Source organism: Polyodon spathula, chromosome 29, assembly GCF_017654505.1.
Source record: "Polyodon spathula isolate WHYD16114869_AA chromosome 29, ASM1765450v1, whole genome shotgun sequence".
NCBI lineage: Eukaryota > Metazoa > Chordata > Actinopteri > Acipenseriformes > Polyodontidae > Polyodon > Polyodon spathula.
The window spans coordinates 8,019,982-8,027,481 of record NC_054562.1 but is presented as its reverse complement, the minus strand read 5'-3'; positions in this window follow the sequence as shown (position 1 = coordinate 8,027,481).

The following is a 7,500-nucleotide window of genomic DNA, read 5'->3' as shown; positions in this document are numbered from 1 at the left end:
GTCTGACACAGGTCGGGGTGGCAGGGTGAGGGGGAGGACACTGACAGCACCGCGGCTCCTCCACCTGACCCTGTGCTCAGGGAGTCACTGATATCCCGCGGAGGTCAACGAACCTCAGGCCGGCACAGATTACCTCTTGCTGTCCGCCTGACAGCCCTCGTTCACCTCGTAATGAGAGGGCGGCCAGGTCAGTCCATTCACTCCACTTTGAGATCCTGCTTCTATCCTTGGATATGCAATCCTACAAACACTCAGGAGACAGAAACAGGGGAACGCTGCTTAAACCAGCTGCCTTCTTACCTGATTGACATGTCCAAGCTGAGCACAGAGCAGAGGGAGGCAGTGCAGAGAGTAGAAGAGCCGCCCTTTCTCTTTCTCTGCTCCGCCAGCACAGAGCAGAGGGAGGCAGTGCAGAGAGTAGAAGAGCCGCCCTTTCTCTTTCTCTGCTCCGCCAGCACAGAGCAGAGGGAGGCTGTGCAGAGAGTAGAAGAGCCACCCTTTCTCTTTCTCTTTCTCTGCTCCACCAGCACAGAGCAAAGGGAGGCTGTACAGAGAGTATAAGAGCCTCTCTTCTCTGCTCCAGCAGCACTAAGAAGACCCAAACTGTGGAGGAGCGTTAGGTTTTGTTACGGGAACAACACTTTCACTGTATGACTGTTTAAATTGTCACCACACAAAATAGCAAGTACAATATTAAAACCAAATGATTCACAGGGAGTAACATTAAAACTGATTCATAGATTCGGAGAGAAAAAAAAGCCACCAAAAATATATTAAATTCCTTTTTCATAAACTGTGATGCACTGAAATATTGTTTTACCCCAACTAAGCCTGTGTTAAATATAGGATGGGATCCCTACAGATATAGCTGCATAAAGGTTTATAATCAATCCTATTCCTTCACCCCCTCAGCACTGCTTCCAGGGCTTGGAGCTATGGATTAGCACGCTGGATTGAATCCACAGCACAGAGGGATGTTTCAGAGTGCAGGCTACTGCTGGACGTCAAGAATGTAATGCTGACTGTTTGTAATACAGTGGAAGCTAGCATAGACCGGCAGACCCACAGAAACCCAGGTGAAGCGCGCTACATTCAAACTGCTCTTATTCAACTGTGACAAAACCTGGCCAGGATGTTCTTCAGCACGTGTGACTGGGAGTCTAGCAGTACAACGAGGCTACTGTCAGTCTGTCTTTAGGTACATACACAGGCCACAGTCACATCTGAACTGGTATTAGCTCTCACCCAGTTGTGGCAATGCCGTTCTTTACTGGGAGTCTTTAAACAAAATTGAAATTGTAACCAAGGTAACGTGCAATTAAAAAAAAATTAAAAATTACAAAAGAAAATCATTTTGTTTTACTAGTCACACAGCGAGTCGGTTCAGAATGCAGTGAGAGCCGGCAGGTTTCACACAGCGAGTCGGCTCAGAATGCAGTGAGAGCCGGCAGGTTTCACACAGCGAGTCGGCTCAGAATGCAGTGAGAGCCGGCAGGTTTCACACAGCGAGTCGGCTCAGAATGCAGTGAGAGCCGGCAGGTTTCACACAGCGAGTCGGCTCAGAATGCAGTGAGAGCCGGCAGGTTTCACACAGCGAGTCGGCTCAGAATGCAGTGAGAGCCGGCAGGTTTCACACAGCGAGTCGGCTCAGAATGCAGTGAGAGCCGGCAGGTTTCACACAGCGAGTCAACCTGTTTGTGATGCTTCTCTGACTCATAGCAGTAGAAGACTCTTGTGCAGTGGCCGGAGAGAAGAAGTAAGAAGCGAGACAGGGTGTAAGAAGCCAGACAGTGGGTGAAGGGAAACTGGGTAGAGCGCAGCTCACAGCACTAGAAACATATTCATGAAACTGCACCCACCCAGATAGAAGCATTCTTGTTAAAATCACTGTTAAACCGTTTTGCAAGAATATATACAAAATATTAACTGCTGTGTAAGTATAGCAGAGTTCTTCACGGGCTCGCCCCACCAACCAGCCATCGCGGGGTTAACCCCGAGCAGGCCTGGTCAAGACATGCCCGAGAGGAAGTGCTGGTTCCTGGGGGTGCTGGGGCTTCACACCTCCTCTGCACTCTGTCACGGGTGCAAGGTGATATTGTATTTGCATGAGCATGGAGAGGTTTGTTGTTGCTGACTTACAACGCAGGAAGTGATTAGTTACCAGGAAGCAGTCATTTGAATAGTTTGTGTTCACTGCCTCAGAAAGAGGCAGCTTATTAGTGATGGCATTAAACCCTTTGTGCAATTAAAAAGAATCTGAGTCAGATAATAATAATAATAATAATAATAATATAATAAAAATAATAATAATAATAATAATAATAATAATAATAATAATACACCCTTTGCACTCAATGGAAAGTGCAGTGTGTCTGGCTTGTCTCGACTGCGTCTGGCTCCTGTTGAACTGCTTTGACTTCTAGTTTTTGATTTTTCACATTGGTTTCCTAGAACTAAACATGCGAGAGGGAAGAGGGCAGAAGATCACGGGGCTAAATGTGGAAAGAGTTGCAGATAATTCTGCTCTCCAGTGGAGGAAATAAGTCAAGGCCTGGAGAGGAAGTGGGCGTCCCTGAGCGAGACCACAACACAGCAGGAAGCCACACGTCACTCTGCAATGGAACACGCCGAGACCAAAACGCTCCGCTGTGATGGGGGGGGTCTGCAGGGGGGGGGGGGGGTTAATTGAGGGGAAAATTCTATTTTTATTTGTGTGTTTCTGGTTTTATTTCTGTTGTAAGCTGTTTACTGATTTGAGGTATTTCTGTAAACCAATTCTGCGCTCTAGTAAAAGGTAAAATGCCAACTTGTGCTAACTTGGTTTGACTTTCAGGGATGTCTGAATCACTGAGAGAAAAAGAAGAAAGGCTTCCTGGATCCCTGAAAGGATGACAGACAGCGGTGTTGTGGGATGTCTGGGAATTGCAGAACGATAACTGTCCTCCCTGTGAAGGTGGTAGTGTCCACCTGTGATTCCAAAGTTTTTCCATCTTCTTTCTCATCACACCGACAGCTCTAATTCTGACCTGACAGCACGGATGTTACCAATATACTTGCTTTAAAGTGTATTGAGACATTGCTGGCGTCCCCTTCCTGTCCTTCATGTCAGTACTCTACCCCCCCCCACACACCATAGCTGTGAATTCCAGCTTGGAAGCAGCAGTGTGATGAGGCTGACCACCAACACTTATCAACAGACATTGTACAGAATAAGAACTAGCAATACAATATTTAATGATTCAACAGATAAACGCCCCACGCGTGCCATGCAGTCGGGTGGGTGAACGGACAGACCCACACCTCCACGCATGCCCACGATCCTGCATTCTAATCCTCAGAGCCAAAACAATACACTAAACTATATCTGAATTGGTATGTTCGTTATGTAAAAGCTGGAGCAGAATACAGTCTTTCAGCGGCCGGCACGCAACTGGGGGAAATGATGACACGCGTTTTGTTTGCCTGCCTGTGTGGGAGCTTTGCAAATACTCACCGCTTGTCACTGGATGTGCCCTGTCTTGTCTGAATTATGCAAATTACTCAGATACGCATCGCAAGCTCAGCTGGCCGTGGACACTCTCTATCCAGGAAGCGTTCCACGGAATCCCCGTGACGTCATCGCCCGGCCAGGAGAGGCGATCTTGGAACGCGAAGGACATTCCCTCTAACAATGAAACAAAAGACACTCGTTATTGGCTATTTATAGCCATAATTTATTTTGGATCCTTTATTGAAGGTCCAATAGCTTTCCGTTATACTAACACAAGACCATGTTCTGCTTCAGAGCTTACAGAACGAACGTATTCAAAAAATGACTGTATCCTGAAACAGCCCATGCGTGCTGCTGAGTCGACTTCAGATAGGGTTTCGTCAATTATAGTTTCTGACTGTGCGGATATATGGAGCTGTCTGTCTTTTCCTTTCGCCCGTCGCACTGCATGTCACACGTGTGCATTGATCTGGCGACCCGCTTATCGGATCACGATTAAACATTCCACCCCTAGTTCTTATTCTAGAACGCTCCAGTGAAAGCAGGCGTGTGCTGGGATCAAAAGCGGAGTGCATATCTAACAGGTTCATCTGAGACTTGTGGGCGAGGGAGGTTTCGGTGCGGGGCGAGCGATCCCAACTCTTCCCACATACCTGTCTGGTGTAGAGGGGATTCCTCCGTCTCGATCACTCTCCATCTCCCTCCCCTCTCCCTCCCCTCTCCCTCTCCCTCCCCTCTCCCTCTCTCCCACTCCCTCTTCCTCTCCCACTCCCTCTCCCACTCCCTCTCCAACTCCCTCTCCCACTCCCTCTCCCACTCCCTCTCCAACTCCCTCTCCCTCTCCCTCTTCAATAACAGTAATGTTGTTGAAGCTGACACCCTGGGATCCTTCAAGAAGCTGCTTGATGAGATTCTGGGATCAATAATATAACAACCAAACGAGCAAGATGGACCGAATGACCTGCTCTCGTTTGTAAACTTTCTTATGTTCTTTTGTTCCCTCGCTTTCTGTCTTTCTCGCTGTGTTCTGTGTGTGCTGCCCTCTAGAGGCGTTTCAACCAAATGTAAACGTGTGCCATCGGTTGTTAGATACTCTGTAGACTTCGACGATTTTTGTCACAGAGCCGTTTCAACTGAAAATGAAATTTGTTTCGATTAATCTCTTAGATGGGTATGCACACAGACGCGCTAACTGGAGCATGCTGTATTGAAAAGCGGGGGTCGGAGCGTATAGCGTCACTGTAAAAAACATTGACAGACATAATCCACAATATTGCTTTCCCAGTATATGTGTGTGTGTGTGTGTGTGTGTGTGTGTGTGTGTGTGTGTGTGTGTGTGTGTGTTTATGTATTTGTAACCATATTCCATTATAATAATCAGGCTATGGTAAGGTTTCTTTTTTTTTAATATATATTATAATAAGGAGAGGAAGGGCTGCTGTGTGAAAGGAAACATTGTTGCTTTTGTTTGTGGAAAAAAAACGCCACAGCCACTTCCTCTTTATTTAGAAAATAATATTAAAATAGTGTAGCTTTCCAGAGTTACAGGAGTCACCATGGCTAATACTTTCCCTCTTAATATTCAATAGTTTAGGGAGCCGAGTCAGAGGATAGAGGACGATATTAAAGGTTTAAACAGTTAAACATCGTTACTTCTTTAATAAAGTTATCCTGTTGGAAATATCAGCCCCGCGGCTGTTTCCTGTACAAGGATATCAATATTGCGAAACCGATAGGAAAGCGCAATATAAAATAAACAAACTGGACTTCCAACAACGCCTGCACGTCGACCGTATTTAGAAAAGGCTTTCTGACCGCGCTCAAGAAAGCGCGCCGCAGTGTTATCGGGCCGTGTTGTGGGGTGAGCTGGCGTTAAGGTCGGGGAGATGAGGCGAGGTTGAATGCTTGACCGGGAGCGCAGGCGAGCCCGGTTCTTTTGCACGGCTAACCGCGTTCACACCGATAGTCTCCGCGCTGCTACAGCGTTGGCTATTTACAGAATGGGTGGCACAGTTAGACAGTGAACCGGAAAAGGAATAACCTGCTGTTAGCAATGCAGGTGTGCATCTCGTATAGCGGGGCTGTACCGTACACGCCGATAGCCGCTCCGGGAGAGCGCCGGGGAGTTGCTATGCCAGAAGTGTGACTCTTCACTCCAACTTTGAGTCGGTGCAAATCAACTCGTAGCTCACACAGACCCTGCGCTTTGCTTTCCTATAAAATATACTTAAATAAGAATGATTAAACAGTACAGATAATCTTAGTGTGACGTCATTTCCATCTGCTACAAACGATCTGAAACAAAGACATTTCAGAGGGCTGGATCTCATCAATATCAGGGTCTAGTGCTGTATATTAGAAAGACATTTCAGAGGGCTGGATCTCATCAATATCAGGGTCTAGTGCTGTATATTATAAAGACATTTCAGAGGGCTGGATCTCATCAATATCAGGGTCTAGTGCTGTATATTATAAAGACATTTCAGAGGGCTGGATCTCATCAATATCAGGGTCTAGTGCTGTATATTATAAAGACATTTCAAAGGGCTGGATCTCATCAATATCAGGGTCTAGTGCTGTATATTATAAAGACATTTCAGAGGGCTGGATCTCATCAATATCAGGGTCTAGTGCTGTATATTATAAAGACATTTCAGAGGGCTGGATCTCATCAATATCAGGGTCTAGTGCTGTATATTATAAAGACATTTCAGAGGGCTGGATCTCATCAATATCAGGGTCTAGTGCTGTATATTATAAAGACATTTCAGAGGGCAGGATCTCATCAATATCAGGGTCTAGTGCTGTATATTATAAAGACATTCAGAGGGCTGGATCTCATCAATATCAGGGTCTAGTGCTGTATATTATAAAGACATTTCAGAGGGCTGGATCTCATCAATATCAGGGTCTAGTGCTGTATATTATAAAGACATTTCAGAGGGCTGGATCTCATCAATATCAGGGTCTAGTGCTGTATATTATAAAGACATTTCAGAGGGCTGTGTCTCATCAATATCAGGGTCTAGCGCTGTATATTATAAAGACATTTCAGAGGGCTGGATCTCATCAATATCAGGGTCTAGTGCTGTATATTATAAAGACATTTCAGAGGGCTGTGTCTCATCAATATCAGGGTCTAGTGCTGTATATTATAAAGACATTTCAGAGGGCTGTGTCTCATCAATATCAGGGTCTAGTGCTGTATATTATAAAGACATTTCAGAGGGCTGGATCTCATCAATATCAGGGTCTAGTGCTGTATATTATAAAGACATTTCAGAGGGCTGGATCTCATCAATATCAGGGTCTAGCGCTGTATATTATAAAGACATTTCAGAGGGCTGGATCTCATCAATATCAGGGTCTAGTGCTGTATATTATAAAGACATTTCAGAGGGCTGGATCTCATCAATATCAGGGTCTAGTGCTGTATATTATAAAGACATTTCAGAGGGCTGGGTCTCATCAATATCAGGGTCTAGTGCTGTATATTATAAAGACATTTCAGAGGGCTGTGTATTATAATTTGGTATGGTATTAATACATGTATACAGAGACAGTGTTGTCTATTTGTATGTCTACACACACACACAATGTAGTGTCAACCGGAAAGCATTGCGAGCAATATTAGCTGTGCGCTTTACTACAGACTCTGTCCACGGACTTTCCCTTCCTTCTCACAATAGAGACCAATTCAGCTGAAAAACAACAAACAGGAGACGTCGCTTCCTCTTTAAAATGAATATTTTTGGAACAGCGGATAAAGATGATTTTTTTTTGTGTTGGTTTCTAGATTTCTGAAATCTGACCCATGACGTTTTGCGCTCTGCGGTTCCTTTAATGGATGTGGGTTCCGATCTCTTTCCACTTTGTCTGTTTGCTAAACCGGAACTTTTCTAACCAAATTGAGAAAGGGGCAGAGCCTTCGCCGGATCAGGACCTTATTTGGCGTTTCCAGTTGAGCGGCGTGGCTGCTCTGCATTTGTGGAGAGCTTGCGATATTTCGC